The sequence below is a fragment of the Taudactylus pleione genome, unplaced genomic scaffold (assembly GCF_031769625.1).
Source record: "Taudactylus pleione unplaced genomic scaffold, aTauple2 ptg000321l, whole genome shotgun sequence".
Lineage (NCBI taxonomy): Eukaryota > Metazoa > Chordata > Amphibia > Anura > Myobatrachidae > Taudactylus > Taudactylus pleione.
This window is the reverse complement of record NW_028284722.1, coordinates 4,775,124-4,802,263: the sequence shown is the minus strand read 5'-3', so window position 1 is coordinate 4,802,263 and position 27,140 is coordinate 4,775,124.

Genomic DNA, 27,140 nt, shown 5'->3' with positions numbered 1-27,140 from the left:
CCTTCAGCTACTTACTAGGTGTCTGGTGTTACACACAAATTCTGCTTGGCCCTCAAAAGATTTGCCCTTTTTAAAATAGGCCCGGGGTCACCACTGCCCTCCCCCCCCATTGTTGACCTTTTGTATAAATATGGAGTTCACGGAAGAGCAGGTAACACTGGCGTGAGCTCGATCAACTAAGCAGGAGTGTATCACTGCACTGGACTGTTACAGGCATGGTACAACAGTGGCGAGCATTGCCAACTCACAGTGGCTGGGCCATTAGCTTCATCCTAGCCATCCCACTATGTCTGGAGCTTGCATGTTCACATGGGTTTCCTTCTAGTGCAGGGGTGGGGAACCTCAGGCCCAGGGGCCATATAAGGCCCCTGGAGTCATTTGGTCTGGCTTTTTTCTGCTAGCCTCATCTGGATAGCAGGGTGCTGGGCCAGAATCTATGCAGCAGTGCCACCTGGAGTGTCCTTAGAACGCTTCAGACGGTCATGTCGCTGACCTTACAGATCCCCGAAGCATCCTCAGGATGCTCCAGGCATTGTTGTAATCACTGGTGATTGTGGTCCTGACCCCGTGTGACATCACTCGGAGGGGACATGGCCTGCACCAGGCCCACAAATGATAGATATCTATCTATCTCCATCTATCAAAATGGCCCTTAGCAGAAAAAAGGTTCCCCACCCCTGTTCTAGTGAAAACAAAAAAAACATACAAGTATGTTCTTATTTGGCTTAGGAAAACATTAACCCTAGCATATGTGTTGTAAGAAATTTAGCCAGTAAGCTCCAATGGGGCAGGGATTGTTACAAACTAACACCACCAACTAAAGAACTTACCAGACTGAACAGAATGCAATACCCCAGGGGTATGCAATAGTAGTTACCAACCTGATATCTCCATTACTGTTGACAACTCGACAATCAACCCCACAAGCTCGCTGCCGAGGTGTCATCCTTGACTCTGAACTGTCCTTTGTTGCCCACATTCAATCTGTCTCTAAATCCTGTTACATACATCTAAAAAACATTGCCAAACTTCAACCATATCTTACGCAAGACATTGCAAAAACTCTAATACACGCACTCTTTATTTCCCGCATTGACTATTGCAATAGTCTTATTGGTCTTCCCAAAAACAGGTTCTCCCCACTACAATCCATTTTGAATGCAGCTGCGAGGCTGATCTTTCCCACCAAACATTCAGTGTCTGCTGATCCACTCTGTCAGTCCCTCCATTGGCTGCCGGTCTTCTACCGTATTCAATTTAAAAATACTTACACTCTCACACAAAGCCATTAACCAAACCACACCAACATACATCTCTTCACTTATCTCAAAATATCTTCCAACCCAACATCTCCGCTCTGCGTCTCTCATCCATATGCATTATTTGTTCTCATGCGTGGTTAGAGGAGTTTTTTCGGGCTGCGCCCACCTTGTGGTATGCCCTCTCACGCACAATAAGACTTTACACTAGTTTCCAAACATTCAAAACATTCTCTGAAATCTCACCTCTTCCGACAAGCTTATCAGATTCCAGGACCGTCCACCTAACCTTTTATAGCTCCCTATCTAACTCTCTTCTTATAGTGTACACATATCACATCTTCTTTCTTCAATTTAACATCCTCCTAACCCTAGGCCAACTTTAGAGTGTGACTGGATTATACAGCCCACCAAGAACATCTGCAATATGTAGCACCTATCCTTGTGTATCAACACTTATTTCCCTATAGATTGTAAGCTTGCGAGCAGGGCGCGTGTGTGTGTGTCATTTACAACCCAGTATAATGTTGATTCAAATTGTACAGCGCAGCAAATTAAAGCTGAATCAGATCAGGGAATGAACTGAGGACTAATGGCATGGTAAAGAGGCCAGACTTCTTCTTGCCCTCACAGGCCTCAAAAACTGACACTCTTAAGCCACATAATTACTACACGACTATTGAAAGATAACATTGTCATTGTTCCTTATATTGTGCAGTGGATAATGTGCCCACACCAAACGATATGTTATTCAGTGCCGGAACCCTCCCTCATCCCTGAGCCTGCATAACCTGACGATATCGTCAGGTTGGGCAGTATGTTCAGGCGATGAGAAGGGCGCCATCGCTGGTAGTTGCCGGCATATTCACTGCACAATTAATGAACGATAACAATGTAGTTATCGTTCATTTATATCGTGAAGTGGATATGCGCCTTTAGACCTCCTTAGACATTTTTTGCCAATAGCCCCAAATGATGTCGGCAAATGGACCTGTGCACACATACGAACAGGGCCGCCATCAGGGTGGGGTTGAGTCCCGGGCCCGGACACTCGGGGGCCCGCCCGCTCTTACCCCCATGCCACCGCGTAGTAAAAATGAGTCACTGACTTACAGTGACAGGCCCAATAAAGGGCCGCCCTCCCGCTCCGCCTACATAAAGTAAGCTGCGGTTGGACACTCAGGGGGGCTGCCAGCTACTATCCCCTTACAAAAAAAAGTGAATGACAGGCCCGCTCCTATCAGTGCGCTGCGGCCGCCCACCACTACCCCTAGTGGTTAGGTGGGAGTAAAGGTTGCCCATCTCCATCTGCCAGCCAGGTTGTTCGACTTAGCTCTGGGGGGGGAGCCGCCAACGCTCTGCACCCACATCCAGAACTGGCAAGCATCAGCATCTTCTGCCTCTGTCACCGCCACGCCGTGGCCTGTAACAGCTGAGCAGCCAGCACTGGGGTGGGGGCGGGGCCTGACGACTCCTCGGATATTTATGCCAGTGATCTGAGGAGCTGGAAGCTGTGCTGTCTGCTTCGTACACCTCTGATCACTGGCTGAGAACCGATCAGTCATCAGGAAGCTCCGCCCCCTCCCCAGTCAGTGCGATGTTCTGCTTCTCCAGGGAGGGGGAGCGCAGCGTGGGTGACATGAGGGGAGGGGGGAGTGCGGTTTGGATGGGATGAGGGAAAGGGAAACAGTGTGAGACAGGAAGCACAGCAAAGAGTAGGGAAAGGGAAGCACAATGTGCAGTGAGATACAGAGAAGGGAGGCATAATACATAACATATAAAGAGCTTATAATGGCTTCTTTGCTTTTCAAATTAAGTTAGTCAGGACTCAAGTAGCCAGCGATGTCAAACTACCATCCAGAAACAAGTGAGGATCCAGCGTTTGGCAAGCTGAGGATTGTCGCTGTCCCCTGATGAGAAGGGCTGGTGCAGAGGGTACCCCTCTGTGCCTGCCAAGATCGGCAGAGCAGGTAAGGTCCCAGTGGGACAACCATGCTTTATAACCATCCTTGATCGGGTCTTATTCCCTGAGTCAGGCGGTAGACTCACGGACATAGTAAGCGGGTGTTAGGCCTATGGTTAGGTAGACACTAAGCCAATGGGCAATATGGACACTAGGCCCATGAGCACAATTAGGTCTTTTAAAGAGCACAAGAGCTCTTACTTCCTGGACCTCATTTTCAGTTTTTTCCCCCATTTTTTTTTTTTTTTTTTTTGGGGGGGGGGGGGGGAAGAGGTTTAATGCGTAATAACTTATTTATTCTTGATATATTAACATATAAATGTGCATATTTTTCTAAATCAATATATATAAAATTGTATTTATTACTCGCATATTACAAAAATAAAGTAAAATGTAAAAGAGCCAGGGCCACTTGCTTGCCACAGTCTAAAATTTGCCAGCTAGCCCGACTATTAAACCCCCCCACCCACCTGCTGCAGCAGATAGAGTGAGTCAAGTCAATGGGCCTCCCTCCCGCTCCATCTCCTACATACGCTGCAATAAAGTTTTTCATGCCAACCGACACTGCGTGACATCAAGTGGGGGGGGGGGGGGGGGGGACTAGGGGGGGCCCTGTCTATATTGCTAGTCCTGGGCCCCACAATTTCTGATGGCAGCCCCACATACGAACAGAAATGTTATCTGCCTTCTCCCTGGGGCTGTCCCAGTCACTATTGCCAGGGTCCATCCAATTCACCTGGCGAGGCAAATAAAGGTCATCACAAGCTCCCCTCCCCTGTGGAAGTACTGAATGGCTGAGTGTATGAGGAAGAGTTTTGTTCTGGGCACCGGTTTCTGCCTTTACTTTTACTAGTGTTCACTATAGCTCCGGCGGCAGGCAGGGCGCGGGAGCTAGAGAGAGCACTTCCATGCGCATGCACGAAAAGGAGGCAAGGCCATTGTAAAGGGGGTGGGTCTATAAGACATCCCCTTTTCGTCACTCTTAGGGGTCATGCCCGGCACTTACGGACACGCAGGGCAGCCCCCAAGAGCTGCCGACAGGGAGAATAGATGCCAGGCGCATGCACCCGGCGTCTATTCTCCGGGCGGTGACCGGGTTACCACACATTTCCCCACCCGCGGGACACTGCAACGCGCGGGCTGCGAGGGCAGGGCGCTTTTTGCCCTCCAGAAGGAGGGCAGGGCGCCACACCCCACTAAAACAGCCTAGTGGGAACGCTATATTACTGGACGATCATCCAGATATGGTAATACCACAACTGCTTCCCAAGAGCTGCCACCACGGACTTCTGTAAATGTACTGAGTATATTGAGAGGGCAAATGGTAACCACATTCTGGAAATTAGGTCCCATTCAGCAGAATCTGAGAAAGCGATGAAGTTATGGTGCAGTTAGCATGGGAAGGCGAGCATCCTGCAAATCTATTGATGTCAGGAAGTCTGTCTTCTACATCCCTAAAGATGGAATTTACAGACTCCTTGCGAAAAGGTTTTGTCTGTATGGACTGTGATTCTTGTGAACTCTAACACAACGTTCTCTACATATAAAAAAAAAAAAGTTTGCGAGAAAACGGTTCTCTTCTGGGAAGCAGGAATTATGGAAGTCACTAGTTTCCCCAAAGTGGTTTGTATACTGCTATTATATTCATCTGTTTAGTAGAACCTGGAATTCGATTTTAAATTTTACTCATCTTGGACCCAAGTGTCCCGTGTAGAAAGCAGTATTTAGGCTGCTATAAGTATTGTATTTGCCACCCAACACAGCCATAGGGATCAGTTAGTCACCTCTGTGGATGACATACCTTTATTACATACAGTAAGGGTTGATAACAGGAAGTCCATTCCTTTCCATATAACCTAAACATCTATTTCAGTAAGTTGGCCTACTTACTTTCTCTTGAGTATCAACCCAAATTGAGACTGAAGCCATAGCTGCACTTAGTACCGTACCTATAGAAACATGCAATTTCTTGAAACTATTTCTCCAACAATCTATCCATAATGCCCATTAGTGAACCTCTATCCTCTAATGCTACAGTATTATTCAGATTTATGACGGTGCTTTTAATCCCTTCAGTCGTCTGCAATTTCTCCTTAGAAACAAAGTAGGTCATCATCCAGCTAACAAAAGCATTATTTTGTCCTGGAGGTTGCACTCATCTTCATCATACATAATGCTTCTTTGTAACCATCAGGTACATTCTTACCACAAGCACATTTGTGTCTTGCTAGTTTTTTTCCCCTTCTACAGGCTCAGTACGGAAAAAAAAAAAAACACACCTTACTTAACCTAGGCAAAGAAGCCATATAAAGACCATCAAGTGTGTCACCTTTTCACTGTCTCTAACTCGAGTTTGTCAGGGCTGCCAGAATAATGTAAATGAATACATTGTGGCCACTTTATTTAGTATATCTGCTAATTAATGCAAATCTCTAATCAAGAAATAAATAATGTGGCATTAACTCAACGCATAAAACCATGCAGACATGGTCAGGCGGTTCAGTTGTTGTTTAGACCAAACCACAAAAAAAAAAAAAAAAAAAAGGAAAAAGGAAAGAAATGTGATCTAAGTGACTGACAGCCTAAAGGGCGGTACACACTAGACATTGTCTAGTGTATCGACCTCGTTAACGACAGGACCCGGCTTAGACAAGTGCATACACACTTGCTGAAGCCAGGAGCGACAGCCCCCCGCTAACAATAACGCCTGTCAGACCTACAGGCGATGTTGCTAATGCGCATAGTGGGTACACACTAGAACAGGGGTCAGCAAACTTTTTTACCCCAAAATATATTTAGATACGCCGACGTTACCCCCTTGATTTGAAAGGAAGGAAATCATATAGTAGTGCCTCCATATAATTGCCCTGTAGTAGTGCCCCCATAGTTATGCTCCTGTAGTAGTGCCCCCATATAGTGCCGCTTGCACAAAAAACACAAAAAAATAAAACACGCTTACCTTAATCGCTGCTCCTGCATCCGCTGCCGTCCTGTTCCGCCCGACTGCTCTTCGGACCTATGGGAGAGGCGTCATGACGTCTTTCCCATAGTGCGCATGGAGAGAGGCGGAAGCTGGAGTTCAGAAAAGAACCCCAGCCTCCGGCTAACGCAGCGCTGCAGGGAAGGAGCCGGGCGCCCGCTGGTAATAACATCTCAGCGGGCGTCCGGCTTAGAGCCTCCCTGCGGCACAGCTGGGCATGTATATGAATCGGTTCTATATTATAGAATGATTCATATGCATGTCCGGCTGTCCATCCATTACCCCCAGGAATTTCATTTTTACCCCATGTGGGGTAATTTACCCCTGTTCCCTGACCACTGCACTAGAAGATGTGCCCAATATATTGCTTTGATCCGCCGAATAGGATGACATATCGTCTAGTGTGTAGCTGGCATTAGGATAAGTTGGTGCCAGGTATGGTAGATTGCATCTCTGCTGGAATCCTGGTACTCCCCACCCAAACGCACTAGTGTATAAAGTTAAGAAAATGGAAGCAAAACTTCAGTGAGCGCCAGTACGTTGCACAAAAATGCCTTGTTAATTAGCAGGAATATGGACATGCGTTATAAGCAGAAAAGCATCTGAGCCCATGGCCAGTAGAATCTTCAAGGGCTAGACCCTGTTGCAGTCTTTTGCTGCTGAATCCCATCCACTTTTATAGTCTCAAAGAATGGTTATTTCAGTTACGGTCACGATGCTGTCAGATTGAACAAGTCTATCCCATTCACCAACCACCTTTCATTAAAAAGTTGTTTTCACCATATAAAATATTTGTGCGCAAAAATCCACCATCATAAAAACCCAGGAGATCAGTATTATACAGTCACTTCGATCAAAATTCAACCCTATTCTGGACTTTGCTCTAAACAACTGAACCTCTTGACCATGTTTACATGTTTTTATGCATGGAGTTGCTGCCACAATTGCATCAATGAGCAGGCGTTTCTAATGATGGGGCCAGAGTGAGAAAAATATTTGTTCATATTCCTTCACATACCTCAAAAAGGCAAACAGGAGAGCAGCTTGTCTAAAGTTGGCATACACTGTGCTATATGCACCGTGCGACACAATGGGGTATCCGATGTACGACATATTGGGCGGTCTCCATACATGGTGTAGTGTTCCCTCTAGCTCCGGCGGGAGGCAGGGCGCCGGAGCTAGAGAGGGCATCCCCGCGCGCCGAAGTCGCGCGCGCGCAACAGAGAAGGGGGCGTGGTCATCTGAAAAGGGGGAGTGTCGATAAGACGCGTCCCCTTTTCGTCACTCTTGGGGGCGTGCCCGGCACTTACGGACACGCCGGGCAGCCCCCAAGCCCTGCAGACAGGGAGAATAGATGCCGGGCGCATGCGCCCGGCGTCTATTCTCCGGCGGTGACCGGGTCACCGCATGTTTCTCCACCCGCGGGACACTGCGTCCCGCGGGTGAGAACGGCTCCCGCAGGCTGTGAGGGCAGGGCGCCGCGCCCCTGCTAAAACAGCCTAGCGGGAACGCTAATGGTGCAATCTGGTGGCCAACCGCCCGATATGCCGGCTCCCCCCTTCCCCAAGTGCTGCATGTGATCACACATCGGATCCCCAGATCGACTGAACCTGCAGTAATATCTGATGGTGCGATGTACGACCCCACGGGTGCGCGCTATCCGATGATATGCCCATACAGTAAGGTATGATGATATGGTACGATATAGCACCCAAATCATACCAATCCATCAGATTGGCTGCATTATTGCAGTGTATGGGCACCTTAACAACGTCCAATTTCCTGCATACTAAATATGACACTTACATACCAGCATGTACACCTAGCAACAGAAGCAGCTAATGTACACACAAAAGACAATATAAAACAAACAATACCTTTGTGGCATACCCTGTTCCTACCCGTGCTACTTATTCATGTTTGCACTGCTGTGGTCTGGTCAGAAGCCATGAGTAAAGTGTACAAAGTTTTTTGTGGGTTTTTTTTAAACTAAAGAAGATCCTTCAAAAGGGCTGTACGCATTGAATGAAATACCAGTCTCCTTAGTCCCACAGTGGTGATAAAACTAGTCTACATATGCTACTGTCTATAAAATTGACATCTGGAGCCACGTACGGTAAATCAGAAATGCTCAGTATCATAGAATAACCATGGCTAGGAACAAAACAGGATTATAGATTAACACAGAGCTTAACAAAATTTCCAGAGCCAGGTACCTATAAACTATGTTCAACTCACAGAGTACTCACATCCAGGCATCCTCCCTGGCTCCTAGATTCTTACAGACAAGCTAATAAATTCCCTATTACTTTATGACTGACTGCATTAAACTTAAAACAAATAAAAAAAATAAAAATATATATATATATTCCGAAATACGGAATATTTTTGGCATGACTGAGATAATGAAACCTTTGATTTTTGATGGTTCAATGTACCCAAACTTTGTCTAAGACACAAATTATTGAAAATATTGCATAAAATGACCTGCAGGCTGTGTGTATAAGGTGTATATAACACAAATGCATTCTGTGTCTATATTGGGGTCCCATTCCCAAGATATCTCATTATGGTATGCAATTATTCCAAAATACGGAATATTCCGTTATCCAAAATACCCCTGGTCCCAAGCATTTTGGATATGGGAGACTCATATATATATATATATATATATATATATATATATATATATATATATATATATATATATATATATATATATATATATATATATATTTTCTCTCTCCCCCCGCCCCTTTCGTAAAAGAATAATATCACCACAACTGACAACAGGTGTTTCTGCACAGACCATGGGGATTAAACTGCTGGCAGCCATCACAAGACATAGGGGGATTGGTATGCACGTTCACCATTGAGAATGGAAACCCTGATAAGTTAAAGTTATTAGCGGTGCTGTATTCAACAGTGTTGGGCTTTACAACTTTGAACGATTTGACCAATCATGTTTGAAGTTGTAGAGCCGACACTGTTAAAAATGCATTAGCAGCAGGCCAGCATGACAGTTTCGACCTACTTCGGGTTCCCATTCTCATTGTCGACATGGTAACTGCATGCTAAAACATAAGAGACATTAAACATACCATCAAGGGTCCAACTTAAAGCTCCTGACCCTCAACTACACACATTTTTACACATACTTGCTGTAAGATTGTTTAACGCAGACTGCTAATTAACCTTGCCATTGTCATACATATACTGAGGACATGCACCGCTAACAATCACAGGTGTATTCCTCAATACTCCAGAAACAGGTAACGGCAGCAGCTAAAATGCAGAGTGACAAAACACTGACAGATCATGTCCATCCTACTGGACTGAATTTACTCGTCCAATAGGGGGCTGTGTGGAATTCCAGCCAACAAGATGGAAGCCCAAGCCGCGTCCACCTTCGTTGCAAGTTTTGCTTCGCCCCCTGTAGAGGTCGGCAGGAAAAACAGGCAATGCAGGGTCTGCCGTTAACTGACCAATAAACGCACAGTGACAAACAATCTACCCCACCAAGAAAACCAAAAACAAACAAACATTGAACTACAGATGCCAGCATGGCATGACAACCATAGCAAAATCACGAATATAACAACTCGGAGTGTTAAAATCTATTATGTACCCATCAGGGGGTGCAGACATCAGCAAGATAAACCAGCCACAGAACTTCTGCAGCAACATACACCGTGGCCAGAGACAGTTATATTATACAAACTGCAAAGTTAGACTAATCAGGGTGCAATGAAATGTATGCCAGTGGAAGGGATACTGGACGTCGGTATCCCAAACGCCGACATCCCGAAGGTTAGTATAGTAGCCTTAAACTGGCCACAGATCTAAAGATTATCTATTCAACCAGCCAACTAGTTGATTGGTTGGAATGAAAATCTGGTAACATCTGGGAGTAACTGATGATCAGCAATTTGCTCCCAAACGCCAGAAAACAGATGAAAATGGTCGGTCAGACAAGTTTGTTAAATGTTTGATCTATACAATTTGTTCAAACAACAGTTTTTGTCCATTTTCCGGCATTTGGAAGCAAATTGCTGATTGTCATTTACTTTCACACCTTACCAGATTTTCATTCCAACCAATCAACTAGTTGGCTGGTTGGACAGATAATCTTTAGATGTCTGGCCACTGTAGCCCGGGGATGGGTGGTTAGCATTAGGCACCTCCCGGGTTAAGGCTGCAGGGAGACCCCTCTAGGCACCACCGAGGGGAGCTTAGTGTTAGGCACCACCCCAGGCTAGATTTAGGGTGCAGGAAAAGGGAGGGGGAGGGGTTAGGGACCATCAGGGAGAGGTTAGGGATCACAACAGGAGAATTAGGCTTAAGGTGCCAAAAGAGAAGGGGGGTGGTTAGACACCATCAGGGGGGAGGCTATGGTTAGGCACCACCAAAGGAGGGTTGGGGTACTTACTGGACCCTGGCATCATTATTTGAACCCCCAGCACATCATAAACAAAAAAAGAAAATTATAATGAAAAAATATATATATATGTATAGAATCACACACACGCACATACATTCACTTAAACACTCTCGACTATTTGCAGAAGAGAAGATGCTGCAGAGGATACATAGATGGATATAGCCCATATATTACGGGTTACCTCGTTACCTGCTGGGAGTAAGCGCCACCTCTGACCCCAGGAGAAGTTTATGACCTTCAGAGTACTTGTGATAACTTCCAGCAGCCCTCCCTCCGCCGGTGCTCGGTGTAGAGTACACCATGGGCCTGGGGGGGGAGGGAGCAGTACAGTACAGGGAGGACGGAATGTCACGGATGGGTCCCCTCCTCCTTTTCCCGGGAGCAGCCCCTCTGTCCTCAGCCCCACACCCTGGCCTGTGCCCCCCTCGGTCTCCCGCTCGGTACGGGAGGAGCACGATGAATACCGGAAGCTACGAGGTTACAGAGTTAACCCTGCCTGCAATATACTTCCCTGCTGCGTCCCCGCCCCGCCCGCCGTCACTCCGCCAGCCTATGGGCGCCGCCGTCCCCCAGCCAACGGCAGCGCGCCTCTCATCTGCGGCCGCCGCCTGCGCCACTCAGGCGAGAGCTGCGATTGATTCTAACTCTGGACGTATGGTGCCTAGAGGTATACACTGTCTGATCATCTTGTCTGTGATACAGCCGCCATGTTGGTGGAGTCGGCTGTGCCTGTGCTGCTCTGAGCTCTGGAGATTGCAGGATTACAGCTCAGTAGTTGCTGTTGTTATTACTTTTTAATTATTATTATTATTATTTGATGTGATGGAAAATTATGTCATGAGGATACATTATATAAGCGGTCTCTCCTCTACGTGAGACGTATTTCTCCCAAAAAATATTTGCGGGCTATCCACCCAAAACACCAGTTTTCCAGGGCTACCCGCCAATATTAAGCATCCCTGGACTATATTTGGGGAGGACCGCAGTATATATCGGAGATTCTTGCTGCAGTCCTCCGTTTGCGACCACCGAAAGCAGCTCCAAAGAGATGATGGCCACTCCTACGTGCGTGGTACGATAACCGCGCAGCAGCGAGACCGGTCCGTGAGCCAGGAAGGAAAGTGAGCGCATTAGCATGTCCTCTTTAATAAATGCAGGCGACCCTTCATTTCTTATTGCCAGAATAAGCAGCGATAAGAAATTTTAATTATCGGTTCTAAAAACTGCTAATTAATAAATAGGTCCCCATATGGTGCGGATCCTCTCCGTGAAGGAGATTTAGGGCCTGATTCAGAGTTGGGAATAGAGAGAGAGATAGCACTTAACTGTGTACCTGAACAAACCATGTTGTAATGCAAGGGGTGTAAATACATATTTTTTTTTGCATGTAGGGTAAATACTGGCTGCTTTTACATGTAGCCCACAAATACTGCACAGCTTTATTATTACTCTACAATTTACATGTCAGTTTGGAAACACTCCTCCCAAATCTAAATCTCTCTGCACATTTTAAATCTGTCCCCCCTGCAGTGCAGCATGGTGTCACCAAGATGATCAGTTGAGAGAGAGATATCTCTCTCTGGGCCTGATTCAGACCCGGTCGCGAGCGCTGTGCGCTCGCAACCGGGTCGATGGTAGGCCAGTGCGCATGTGCACGATGGAGCCGGCTCCGTCGTGCACATGCGCGAGACCTGGATAGCGATGGGCACTCCGTCGCTCCGGGTCTCGTACCAAAGGGGGCGTGCTGTCGCTGTTGAGTGACAGCACGCCCACTTTGGTGGGTGGGCCGGGGGCGTGGCTGCCCAGACGGAGTCGTTCCCATGGGAACGCCTACCGTCTGGGGCCGGCCCCACTGACATCACATGTGATGTCAGTGGGAGAGCTTTCGGCTCTGTTAGAGCCGAAAGCTCTCTGGGGCTTGCGGCAACGATACCCTACCACAAGGGTCTGACCATCGCGACCATCATCCTGGCCGCTCGCTATAGCTGTGGGTGGTCACCCACAGCTATGCGAGCGGCCAGGAGGCCGCTCTAAAAAACAAGAAGGCCGGCCCTGATTCAGAGCGAGCTCTCTGTCAGAGCGCGCGGCTCTGAATCAGGCCCTCTATTCCTTAGATACTACCGTTGTGGAGCTATGCACCAAAGGCTGACAGTGCATGCTGGGACTTGTAGTTGTACAGCCCGATTGAAAGTGTGAAAAGTAAGGGTGACATTTCTCACAAGCATTGCCAGGCTGATCTGGAGGATTTATAAAATACATAAATTTATGCCACATTCCTGTAAAACAAATGTCTCTTTATATATTAAGGGTAAATGCAGGGCCTGATCAAGAGCTAGGAACAAATCAAAACAAGGAGCAAAAAAGGCACAATTTGCTCCTGTGCAAACCATGGGCACGATTCTATTCAACACGATGTAAATAGCTCTGGGAGTGAGCTCCCGGAGCTATTCAATACACCGCGCTGCCAAGTCCGACTAATGATTTCTTCTCTCATCCCTCTGGGGATAAGAGAAGAAATCCGACAAAAGTCCCGGCACGAGGCTGTTTTCTGCCCTTCGCGCCTGGAAAACAGCCTCGCGCCGGAAGTTAGGTCGGGGAATGCCCGTTATCGCGCCTAAACACCCTGTTTAAGGCGCGAGAACGAGCCTTCCTCGACCTAACATCGCGATGAATTGAATAGCTCCGGGAGCTATCTCCCGGCGCTATTTACATCGCGTTGAATAGAATCGTGCCCCATGTTACAATGCAAGGGGTGAAAATACATTTGCATTTTGCATGCAGTGTACACGTACTGGGCAGTTTGCTATCACACTGATATCTAGAATTAAGCTAGGACATGCTGCATCCCAACTCTAGGGGACTCTGGCGGCTATTTGAGTTACCTCCCGGTAGCTAATTTCTGATCGCAGTCTATGAAGATGCGAGCAGAAATAGGCTCCCGTAACGGAATTGGTATGAAATACCGTCGGCCGCATGGCCGGCAGTTCGATTCCCGTCAGCGGTAGCCTGACAGAAGCAGAGTGCGATGCAGCGGAAGCCCGGCAGCGCTGTTAATCCTGATCGTGGATAGGTAAGTATCCACTAACCTAACCCCCCTAACCCTCCTTAGGGTTGCCTAACCCTAACTTCCCCCCCAAGTGCCTAACCCTAATCCCCCCTCTAAGTGCCTAACCCTAATCACCCCCTTCCCCACTGCCTAAACCTAAGTCCCCCGCGGGGGTGCCTAACCCTAACCCTCCCTCCCCCTAGCCTAACCCTAAGTCCCCCCCGGGAGCCCTAAACCTAACCCTCCCCCCCGGCAGCTGCCACTACGATCGTGATGCCGGGCGCCGGTGTCCCGGCGTCGGGGAAATGCGGGCGTCTATATCTTTCACCCATGCCGGGATAAGACAGTCGGGAAGCCGGCTGCCGGTATTTAGGCAGTCGGCTTCCCGATTGCCTCCCCCCGTAACTGCCCGGAAAATGCCCTAAATCTGTCTGCACATTATAAGTCTGCCCCTTATGCAGTACAACATGATTTTACCATGGTGCCGATTGCTTCTTTTCTTGACTTGCTCCTGACTTATAATTAGGCCGACAGGATGTCATAATGAAGGAAAAATTACGGACGGCAACTTTTTCCTCATTGTTTCCCTCCTGAACACGACGTCAAGCAAAAAAGGTGGCGCATCCGTCAGGAGAAAGTGGAGAGCTGCCCAGAACACTTTACACACTACAGGGTGGGTGCCCGGAGTGTCCTTTGGACGATCGCAGCAGCAGTGCTACTCTCCGTAAGGTGCCATTACAGGCACCTTGCTAGCCAGATGCAGGGGCCATGGGGCAGTAACGGTGCAGCCCCCTGGGCGAGGGCACTGCTCGCACACCCCTCCCTACAACCCTTATAAGCATCCCCCGACACCCACTATTATCAGATAACTGATGCAGGTCCATGCTGTTTCCAACACATTGCCAATAGTCTCGTTAGAGAAGAATGTGTTTCTTCATGACAAAAGACGATGCCAAGGGAATAATAAGCAATATGTGGACTGCAAGTATTATCACCCTCACTGTGATTTTCTTTCATAGTCCCATCCTGGAGAGGAGACGATCTAGTTTAGAAGAGGGAGATCTAAAGCCATCGCTATTCTGTGACTTTATGTTTGAGAAAAAAATGAATTCAGACCAGTGGGGCCTACCCAGGGCCGTAACTAGGGTGGTGCGACTAGTGCCATGGCACAGGGCACCGCAGGGCAGGGGGCGCTGTTTGGGCTTGTCAATTTTCCTGTTTATTATCATTCTCACTTGTAGCTTCCTCCTCTATTATCCCCAGCATCTCCTGGCCTCCCCTATCTCTTCCCTAAGAGGCTTTGGCCCTATTTCAGGTGCACTAACTTATGTCTCTATTTGAAAAAAAGTGTGTGGGAGGCGCCAATGTTCTCTCTGGCACAGGGCACCAAATAGTCTAGTTACGGCTCTGGGCCTACCCATTCTACATGCCTTGCAGGGGTCCCTTCCAAATCCAAACATTTATTTATTAAGGTATTTCTGATGCTGACTGGGAAGTAAGTATGTTAGTCAGGGTTGCCTACCTTTAAAATTCTCTTCCCGGGAGAAGCCCGGGTAAGAAATGCAGCAGGGGGCCGACGGGGGCGGGGCTTGATGATTCGCGTCATTAAGCCCCGCCCCCTCGCGGGAAAATTGCCGCGATTGGCCACAATTTACATAGGGGGCGGGGCCAAATGCTGTGATTCATGCAGAATCACAGCTTAAGCCCCGCCCCCTTCACGGAGACCCGCGATTGCCGCGGGTATTCTCCTAATTCTGCCCACTTCACTAGGAAGTGGGCAGAATGCGGGAGAAATGCCTACCCTTCCGGGGGAGCGGGGGGTTACCCGAAAAATCGTGAGCCTCCCGCGAAAACCGGGAGGGTAGGCATGTATGATGTTAGGTCATCTTCCTGCATAAAAAGTACATGATTATTTGGAATTTAGAGCATACTTGCCTACCCTCCCGATTTTATCGGCATAGTGTAGCGTGGGCGGGGCCAAACTGGCGCGATCGCGTGACTCCGCCCCTGCCACGCCCACAAGTGACGTCACCCGACCGTCCACTCCCCCTTGTCTCGGCCACGCCCACCCCGTCCTGCCGAGCTGGCTGCTCCCTCCCGGAAGGAGCAGCCAGAATGTCGGCAGGTATGATTTAGAGTCATAGGGTTCTGCAGCATTAGTGTGGTGGCTGCAACAATCTCCTAAAAAGGTGAGGAAGGGTAATGTAAATCCACAATTGCCAACATGACTGACTCTCATTCAGACATACTTGCAGCCTAACCCTAGCTTGGATGGGCAGAAATCTGTTTCCACTTTTCAGTCTCAAGCCAGGTAAGCAGTAAAGGAAGGATGGACACAGCGCTCAGAGTAAATGTTTTATTCAGATTATATTGATTCTAATTACAATGAATAATAAACCAAAATCTTGCATGGAGTGTTATGCTGGCCACAGACATAGCGATGTGCTCACGATCCGACATCGTGTATGATTTCCCCTGAACTCTCCCCCGGCAGCTCCCTGGCAGTCCTACACACGATTTGGAGTAAAAAGCATCCAATCTGACTTAAGATCTATCGTGCATCCAGTGCATTGTGTCCCAGATTGGCAAATCTGCCCTACAGCACGGTAGATCTGACGATGCGATGTGCGACCTACGATTTGGGCATATTTTACACGATTTGTTGTCACGATTCATGGTAATCGGCCAAATCGTATAAAATATCGCTATGTGTGTGGCCAGTTTAAGGTGCACAATCATTCATTTAATAAAAATAAGCTTAAAAACAAAATCAATATAGAAGCAACATACAATATTGGTACATAAAATTGCACTTATATTAATGGCAGTCTTAGTGCACAGCCTGGCATCTATTAATATAAGAATTGATATCATACTTCCCTACAGTACACTCCCGAAATGGCTGGGAGGCTCCCAAAAATTGGGTGGCCACTCGGAAAGGTAGGCAAGTCTCCTGCACCTCTCTCCATCGCCAGTACCCCCCCCCTGCTGTACGCTCACCCCCCCCATCCTGGCCAAGGTGGACTGATGACCTGCTTCACGGTGGATCACGTCATCTTAGTCCCGCCCCCGCTATACAATGCCTATTTTCTCTGCATTTTATAGCGGGGGGCGAGGCCACCATGACGCGATCGTGTCGCCACACTGCCTGCTCCGCCCACTTTCCCAGCCGCCACACCCTCTTTCTTCAGACCTGGCTGCCCCCTCCCGGGAGAGGGGGCAGCCAAGTAGGCAAGTATGCTTTATATACAACTCAGACCTCAAGTCAGTCCTCATAATCCAAGGTACCTGGCAGATGGCAATGTGAAACAAAATGGGAGGTATGGCCAGGGTCGGACTGGCCCACAGGGGATATATCGCCGGTGGACCCCACTGCCTGTGGGCCCACCCCTCCTTTAAGACTGTACACTTTAATTGTTACTCTATTAGAGAGTTATTTATATGGTATCTAATGTTTGTCTGAGACTCATCCCCTGTGATAACTGACCACACCCCAAAGCACGGCCCCCTATCACTGCATTCCCCTGGTGGGCCCTTCATGCTCCAGTCCAGCACTGGGTATAGCTGGCCACACACTAGACCAGCTTTCATCCAACCATTCAACTAATTGATTGGTTGGAATGAACATATGGTAACGTATGGGAGTAACTGATGATCAGCAATTTGCTCCTAAATGCCAGAAAACAGATGAAAATGGTCGGTCAGACAAATTTGTTAAATGTTTGATCTAAACAATTTGTTTGAGAGCAAATTGCTGATTGTCATTTGCTTTCATACCTTACCAGGTTTTCATTCCAACCAATCAACTAGTTGGCTGGTTGGATGTAAGTTGGTCTAGTGTGTGGCCAGCTTATGTCCAGCACAGGAAGACTGGACCCTGAAGTACACCTGCAGCCATTATTTTTTTAGAATGTCCTCACCTATAACCTGGATAACTATGCAACAATTAGGAGTAAATTACAGTACAGGCAGCATATTCTCATGGGGTATATCAGGAGCAGACTGACTTACAGAACAGAAATCAGTATAGCTTCCGCAATCTATTGAGGCAGTGATTCATCTGCGGATGGATATGATATCGTAGCTGCTAACATGATAGCTGTAATATGGTAATGCAGCAGGAGGCGTCACGCCTCCTCAATGCATAACTGATATGAGCTGCGTCCAAGTACTCAGTATCGGATCATCTGCGATCCCTTCGGCTGGGCTGAGTGACCATGGGGTCACCAAAGGTGGCCGCCACAGATGAGTAAAAGAGGCCAGGAAATCTCTGTCAGCCGACAAAGATCCTGGCCTCTCCACTCCTCCCAATGGCAGCGACACTATTTTGGGAGATGGAGGCCTTCGCCGCCTCCTCCACACCCAGAAACAGCAGCAGACTGTCAATCACTGATAGTCTGCTGCTGGACTGCGTATGAGATCGGGTCAGGCGCATGTGCAGATGATCCCTGTCACTGCATCCGCAGCTGCATCACCCCCCTGAAATCAGTCAGGAGACCAACATTGAAGACCATGTATAGCAGGACTGCCACCAGGGGGAAAATGCCGGGATTGGACAGAAGGTGGCCTGCCCGCAGAGGCACTGTGTAGCTGAGATCAATCACCGTATGTTAAGCTTTGCCAGGATCAAAGATTGTGGATTGATTATGCTGTCTGCCACAGTCTGAATATAACAAGTGCTGAGATGCTCATGAGCCTGCCAGGCACTCTGCTAAGACCCGCAGGGTGGCTGCTGTAAGATGAGACAGTGAGTGAAATGCTAAAAATGTACACTGTTTAATGCCAAAGTTTATCATGCAAACACAGAGGGCTGACTAACTCCGTATTTCATGTATGCGGCTGTTGAAAAAGTGATATAACGCAGCACTTTGGAAGAGATGAGAGTGTGACAGTGTGTGTATAAAGGCAGCTCCTCAGCCCCTGGACCTGATTAATTTAAATGTCCCAGTTTTATGGGATTGTGTGACAGTGAGTGGCCCTGACGAAGTTCAAACCAAGGCAAAAACCTAATCCTGATCAAACTACACCACCATGCCATATTTGGTGGGTGGGGCTACTGTAGGTACAAAACTCTGGCCGCGCATAATGGACACACACACACACACACTTTCTTGCTTATTATATAGATGTAATAGATTGACATGTTATAATAGCACCCACCCTCACAGCCCAAACTTTGACAATTGTTTTTTTTTTTTTTTAAATTGGTTTATATACCAGATGATGCCCCACCCTCACTGTAACTCCGCACACATCTCCCACAGTTCTGCTCCCTCAGCCTTCCTAAACCTAATTTTCTATGCCTGTCATGGCCTCAGCTCTGCTTTTCCGCTGTAGAGATTGGAGGGCTCAGGCAGTTGAATCTGTTGGTTATTTCCCCAATATCTTGGTGAGCCAGGTCAACACTGTACTTACAGCTTAATGTGAACTGAAACACACAGGAATGTAAATTTTGTATACTGCAGATGCCCGTAGATGAACCGCAAAGAGGTTTGCTGCCATGAGATGGTGTCGGGCCTGGGTCGAAGGGGTGTAAGTTGGACTCCATTGGCACATGCTAGCCACAACGTTGTCACACCAAGTTCAGGAAATGGATGCACCTCTGTGGCAGGCCCTGGGTTCCTCCGGCACACCTATTTGCTTTGGCTTATATATATAAGCTGTGGCTTGTGCATGTTTTCATGTTACCTTTACAGGTCACATTTGTTTTATTTCTCTGGCTTTTTCATGGCTTTATTTCAGTGGTTCTCAATCTCAACCATACTTGCCTACACTCTTGGAACCCGCGGGAGGCTCTTGACATTTCCGGGAGCCCCCTGCACCTACGGAAGAGTAGGTACTTCTCCCGCATCCTGCCCACTTCCTAGTGAAGTTGGCAGAATGGGGAGAAACTTAACCACAATCCGAGGTCCGCGCGTAGACGGTGGGGCCTAATGAAGCATTTCTACGATAATCACATCATTTGGCCTCCCCTATTTAAATATGCGTGATTCTCTGAATTTGCCCACCAGGGGCGGGGCCTAATTACAAAAAATATTCCGGCCCCTCCCCATCACTATCCACTTGAAAGTACTCTCTAGGCCTCTCCTAGAGGGGTAAAAACAAATGTCAGTAAGTATGATCTCAACCCTCAAGTTTTACTAACAGGTCAGGGGCGTTTTAAGAGAGGAGGAGGCCCATGTGCAGACTCAGTGTGGGCCCCCTCCTCTCTCCAGCGGTGCAGTAGATTCTGGCTTAGTGACAGATTCTACGGCGCATGCACGGATCTCCGGGAAAATGGCGCCCGCTCCGTTTTCCCGGGGACAGCAGTACTGCACATGCGCGAGTCACTGGGAAAATTGCCGCTGCCGTTGCAGCTCGGCGAGCAGCAATACGGACAGGTAAGTATAAGACTTTATGGCTGCAGGGTGTGCGGAGTGTGTCCCCCTGTACCCACACCCTGCACCCATTATAGATAAACCCCAGCAACAGGCCATGGTTTCAGAATTCCTGTCTGTGGACAGCAGTACTGCGCATGGGTGAGTCACCGGGAAAATGGCTGCCATTTTCCCAGTGATTTTTGCTGCTCTGAAGCAGCGGCAGATATGTATAAGACAAATGGGTGCAGGGTGTGCGGTGTGGGCCCCCCTGGACCCAGGGGCCCATGTGCCCCGCGCACCCTGCATGCATTATAGATATGCCCCTGGACATCAGCTATTTGTCAAATCGAAAGGCTAATGACTAATATGTAAAATGACTAATATGTAAAAAAAAAATTCATTGGTAAAAGGTGCGGGACAGCATAACCACCAGCACAAAATGTAATCTGAAGTGGGAGAAACCCTGTAAATAAGTTTTTATGAGTTCTACTTTTTAAAGACCTGTTTTAACATGCACTGTTAAATCATGTCTTAAACAATGAGTCTGGACTATATATATATATATATATATATATATATATATATACACACGTATGCGCAATCCCTTTATGCGTTAAAAAACGTTTTATTCTGAATCTGTGTGTAATTTAATGCAGTGATTATCCCTCTTCTCTGTTCTATTCAAAGCATCACAAGGACACCTTTAATCTTGACCTCGGGCTAGAAAATATTTAGTGTGACTGACTCGATATCCCCTCTCCCCGCTTTGTCAAGTAATCATATTCAATTTCCTGTGGAGCGTGACATGCATTAATATAATGTCACAGACCAGCAGGTGCTATGGTTAGACATAGAGCTTATGCGGCTGCCGCACCTATTCAATGCCTCAGTCTACACAGATATAAATATATATACACCAGGCTGACCTGGGGAAGAAAATGTCCCTGTTCTTCATTTCACAAATTGTTTAGGGCATTTTGTAAACAGAGTTGTACATGCGGGCAGAATAAGGAGAATTTTCTTTCGGACCGGTGGGTCCGCGAGTAGGAGGCATGAGCTAATGACTTGCTTCTCCTCCCCGGGCTTCTCCCGGGGATGAACACTCCAATGTCGTCAAGGTTAGCTACAGGAGGGCTCTGGGCCCATCAGGCGGGTGAGGTTCCTGACTCCCTGATAAAAATTGAAAAGCGGACCACTGAGTTTTTGCAATCGTACATAAATGCAGATAACATGCTTACACCAGGCTTGCCTACCCTCCCGATTTGGTCGGGAGCCTCCCGAATATCGGGTGCCGCTCCCGACCCCCCGGAAAGGCAGGCAAGCCTCCCGGCTGCCGCCTACCCCCCCAGACTACCGGCATGTGCCCCCAAAACAGCATCACAGTCCGGCCACGCCCCCCACAGAATGCAGGCATTCAGCTCCCTCCCAGAAGGAGGGAGCTGAATGTCGGCAAGTATGGCTTACACTCCTCAAATGAATGCAGAATTCACATTGCTTATCTTAAAAAGTGTATATTTATTGTACGAAGAATGTTTTTGGAAGAACGTACTTCCATCAGTTATTACGCGTACCGGCCACTGCGATGGGGACTGCGATCGCAGTGACTACGCAGAGCGATTGACAGGAAGTGCCGTTTGTGGGTGGTAACAGGGGGTGGTCGGGGAAACACAGGCGTGCCAGTGCGTTCGTATGCTGTTGCAGGGGCATGCACAAATTAACCACTGTGATCCCCTACGCAGTCTGAGGTCTTATAGCGTGCTTGGAAGTTAGCAATTTCTGAGTAAGGTCTGGGCTTGTGCAAGTGTGCGTATGGGTCCGATGTTACTCAATGTTACCGATTATTTTGCTAAATTGCTAAAGTATACAGATGTAAGGGGAAGTGGGTGTCTTTATGTTAGGCTGCGATCGCAATGCAAATACAATCATTTTCATATCACCACTGATCTTAGCAACTGCGATGTGTGCGTATTAACAGAATAGCGATTCTTGCTGAATCAGGCCCTCTGTCCTGTATTTTAATATTTTGTTTTGGTTCCAGCCACTGGATCAGGGAGGTTAATGTTACATCTTATTTTAGAGTATGTTGAGGCATTTTGATAAATGATCTGTGCCCATTACCGAACATGTTTCGATGGAATTTGGCCAGTTACATCTGATTTGATGACCGTTAAAACTTGAATGCTACATTTAACATGTTAAATATTTGAACAGTGGACATTACTGTGTGGTTGTGTTTGAAGTTCACCATTCGCACGAAAAACCATAATAAGGGTTTGGTATAAAAGATAGACAGGAATTAGACAGGCAATAGGTTGACAGGGACAAAGGATCAACACAGAAAAGGTTGACATGGCTGAAGGTCGACAGGGTCAAAAAGTCGACACATAATGGACACTTTTCTTTTGTCTAACCCTAACTCTCCCTCCTGGTGCCTAACCCTAACCATCTGTGATGTCCTGGTTTTGTTGTGGGTCCGGGGTGGTGATAGGAGCAGACACAGAAGCAGATTTAAAACAAAGGCCCTGATTCAGACCCACTCGCGAGCGGCTGTCCGCTCGCAAGTGGGTCGATGTTCTGCACTGAGCATGCGCACGACGGAGGGAGCTCCGTCGTGCGCATGCGCCAGACGCGACGAGCGAAGGACTTTCCTTCGCTCGTTGTGTCTGATCAAAGGGGGCGTGCTGTCGATGTTGATTGACAGCACGCCCCCTTTGGTGGGCGTGCCGGGGGCGTGCCTCCCTGACGGGGGCGTTCCCACGGGAACGCCTACCGTCAGAAGCTGGCCTCACTGACATCACTAGTGATGTCAGTGGGAGTGATTCTGGCTCTGATAGAGCCAAAATCACTCCGGAGCTTGCGGTTGAAAACCTCAACCGCAGGCTCCGGCTCGCAGTTTCGATGTCGTGACCATCGCGGCCATCAAAATGCACGCTCGTATAGGCTGTGGGTGATGAACTCTCTCTCAGCTATGCTGAGAAACACGTTGCACTGGCAATGAAGTGAGGCTCTGAACTTCCCTAAATACCAAGTGCTGTGCCGTGACTGGCCAGAGAGAGCATGTGACAAACCAGGATGGGGCGATTAGGTCACGTGACCGGAGGCAAGATGGCGGCGCCCGTGCCAGAGCGTAACGGGAGCACCACCAGGCCTCACCAGCCCAAAGTGACAACATGCCCTCATAGAGCCATGCACAGCCAACACCCCTCGCCAAACACCAGCGCCACCGCCAGACGCCCCCCACCATAGTGACCTCATAGGTAATACCCGTCGACCACCATGCCGAGAAACTCTGGTCGTGACACCGTCGGGTTAAGTGCCTAACCCTTAACATCCCTTCTAGTGCCTAACCCTAACCCTCTAGTAAGTGCCTAACCCTAAAAAATTGTGTCGACCTTTTGACTCTGTCGACCTTTTGTCCCTGTAGTCCTTTTGTCTGTCTAGCATCTGTTTTCTACTGTATTTAGACATTGTCAACTTTTTTACTGTCTATTTATTGACTGGAACCCCATAATAATACTATACAATATTCAATTTCAAACCTGTTCACCTTGTATGATAATTAGGTGAGCAGACACAGGGGTGCCGAGAGGGGGGGAGAGGGTACTAATTACACGGTCCCGGGCTTCCTGGAGGGGCCCATGTCCGGCACTGCCCCCCCTCTCCTCTCTCTTTCATTACAGCAGCCCAGCACACGCTGCTGTGTGCTGGGCTGCACTGAGAGACTGCAGCAGTCTCCTATGCCTGTAGGTGGAGCCATCACACTGATCGCACCCCTGACTGTCTATGCTCTGGGCTCAGGTTGCTCATAGCAGCGGTGCTGCAAAATTATAGTTTTTAGTATTTTTTCCTTAAGGGGGCGTGGCCACGCCTCCCGTGATTAGGCCACTCCCCCTTAAAACCGGGACCGGCGTTGCTCGTGGTGCACCTGAGCAGACATAGGGCTAATCTTCTGACAGAATGACCATGGTGTTTCTCCAATCCGGAGCCTCTGGAGCCCAGAGATGGGTATGACGGCTGCTTGGTGTCACGTCACTGGGGTTTTGTAGATTAGGATCGCAAGGGATCACAGCTGTGAAAATATACTAATGCCTGCCAATGCACAGCCGACATAAAGACGCCCACTGCTGCCTTCTCATTTCCGTCCAAGGACGCACTCCAGCGTAAACATCGGTACCATTGATGCACATCAAGCAGTCACGCAGCATGTATGGCAAATCTCCCCACACGCAGATAGGTCTCATGCTGTGACTGCAATGGCTAATTTGCCGAGGAGGAGACAGATGCTAGAGTTCCTACTTGACATCTAGCATCTGCCAGGGGAGCATAGCGTGTATAGCATTACCTGGAAGTGCTGGGAACGTTGGTGCCGCTGGGAGAAGATGCAGACAGCTGCATCTTCTGCCATGAAAATCCCTGGCAACAAGCATGGAACCAGAGCATGAAACCCCTGACAATGAGCAGGTAATTTAAAAGTTATTAGAAGCCTTACTGTGGGGCATAAAATGTTGTCACGGGCATTACAGTGCATGCCATATTATGTAAAGGGCATTATGGTGTGTGGCATAATGTGTAATGGGCATTATGGTATGTGACATATTGTGTAAGGGGCATTACAGTGTGTGGCATAATCTGTAAGGGGCATTATGGTGTGTGGCATAATGTGTAATGTTCATTATGGTGTGTGGCATAATGTGTAAAGGGCATAACAGTGTGTGGCATAATGTGTAAGGGGCATTACGTTGTGTGGCATAATGTGTAAGGGGCATTACGTTGTGTGGCATAATGTGTAAGGGGCATAACAGTATGTGGAATAATGGTGTGTGGCATATTGTGTAATGGGCATTATGGTGTGTGGCATAATGTGTAATGGGCATTACGGTGTGTGGCATAATGTGTAAGGCATTACAGTATGTGGAATAATGGTGTGTGGCATATTGTGTAAGGGGCATAACAGTGTGTGGCATAATGTGTAAGGGGCATTACGTTGTGTGGCATAATGTGAAAGGGGCATAACAGTATGTGGAATAATGGTGTGTGGCATATTGTGTAATGGGCATTACGGTGTGTGGCATAATGTGTAATGGGCATTACGGTGTGTGGCATAATGTGTAAGGCATTACAGTATGTGGAATAATGGTGTGTGGCATATTGTGTAATGGGCATTATTGTGTGGCATAATGTGTAAGGGGCATTATGGTATGTGGCATAATGGTGTGTGGCATAATGTGTAATGGGCATTACGGTGTGTGGCATAATGTATAAGGGGCATTATGGTGTGTGGCATAATGTGTATGGAATTACGGTATGTGGAATAACGGTGTGTGTCATATTGTGTAAGGGGCATTACTGTATGTGGCATAATGTGTAATGGGCTTTACGGTGTATGGCATAATGTGTAATGGGCATTACGATGTGTGGCATTATGTGTAAGGGGCATTATGGTGTATGGCTTAATGTGTAAGGGGCATTACGGTGTATGGCTTAATGTGTAAGGGGCATTACTGTGTGTGGCATAATGTGTAATGGGCATTACGGTGTGTGGCATAATGTGTAAGGGGCATTACGGTGTGTGGCATAATGTGTAATGGGCATTACGGTGTGTGGAATAACGGTGTGTGGCATATTGTGTAAGGGGCATTACGGTGTGTGGTATAATGTGTAAGGGGCATTACTATAAGGAGGAAAACTTACAAATAATGTAAGGGGCACGAAATCAGATTTTGTTTTTCCTGTGGTGGCCAATGTCTGGGCGTGCAGGTTGCAAAACTGGGGTATTAGGTAGTCTTTCCCCTTTTTGGAGCATGTTCCGGTGGCGAGCGCAAATTTGTAATCTTTAAAATGTCTATGGGGGTGGGGGAGCATGTTTAACGGCACTGGCAGCCAAATTGCATAGAAACGGCCCTGTTGTTTTACCAAAATGCCATGGGTGGGGTGCCAGAAATGATTTGCGGCAGGGGGGATCAACATTTATATGTACGCCACTGCCCCCCGTTACCTCCCTCCCCCAAATGATGACCACATGACACTCACTCTGCAATTGGATCCTGTGCGTACGTAATCGTAAAGCAATCGTGATCTGTGCACAGTGTGAATTACACACATGCAGATAATCGCTCGGTCTGCATAAATATTGGCTTTGTGTCCTGATGCTGAATCAGGCCCTGAGCCAGGAGCAGATGCACTTTGTAAAAGCTGGTAGCTGAAAAGGTGCTGAATGTAATTAGCAGTGATGGAGGTTAGTAGGTGGAACAAGCACAGAGAGCATTTAGCACTGATAGCTATTGAATAGTATACAAAGCATACTGTATAGCAATGCTAAGGACTTGAGCTGACACAAGCACAGGCTGCCGGAAGCAGTGGAAAGGACTGAAGACTGGAAAAATCCAGATTTGCAAAGACACCAGATACAGATTTCAGTACTGGCAAAGGTTAGAACACAAGTCCAGGTTTAAGTAGGGTGCTCACAGTGCTGAGTGGATCAGGTGACTATGGGCCTGATTCAGACCCAATCGCGAGCGGCTGTCCGCTCGCAAGTGGGTCGATGGTCTGCACTGTGCATGCGCACGACGGAAGGAGCTCCGTCGTGCGCATGCGCGAGACGCGACGAGCGAAGGACTCTCCTTCGCTCGTAGTGTCTGATCAAAGGGGGCGTGCTGTCGATGTTGATTGACAGCACGCCCCCTTTGGTGGGCGTGCCGGGGGCGTGCCTCCCAGACGGAGGTGTTCCCAAGGGAACGCCTACCGTCAGAAGCTGGCCTCACTGACATCACTAGTGATGTCACTGGGAGTGATTTTGGCTCTGATAGAGCCAAAATCACTCCTGGCCCTGCGGTTGAAAAACTCAACCGCAGGCTTCTGCTCGCTGTGGCGATGGTCGCGATGGTCAAGACCATCGCGACCATCATCCTGCATGCTCGTATATGCTGTGGTGACCCACAGCTATACGAGCGTCCAGGAGGACGCTCCATATTTATGGAGGTGGGCCCTGATTCAGAGCGAGCGCTCTGGTCAGAGCGTCCGGCTCTGAATCAGGGCCTATATTTGCTGGCACCATGTTGGAGAACATAGTCATGTGATTGCATCCAAGATGGC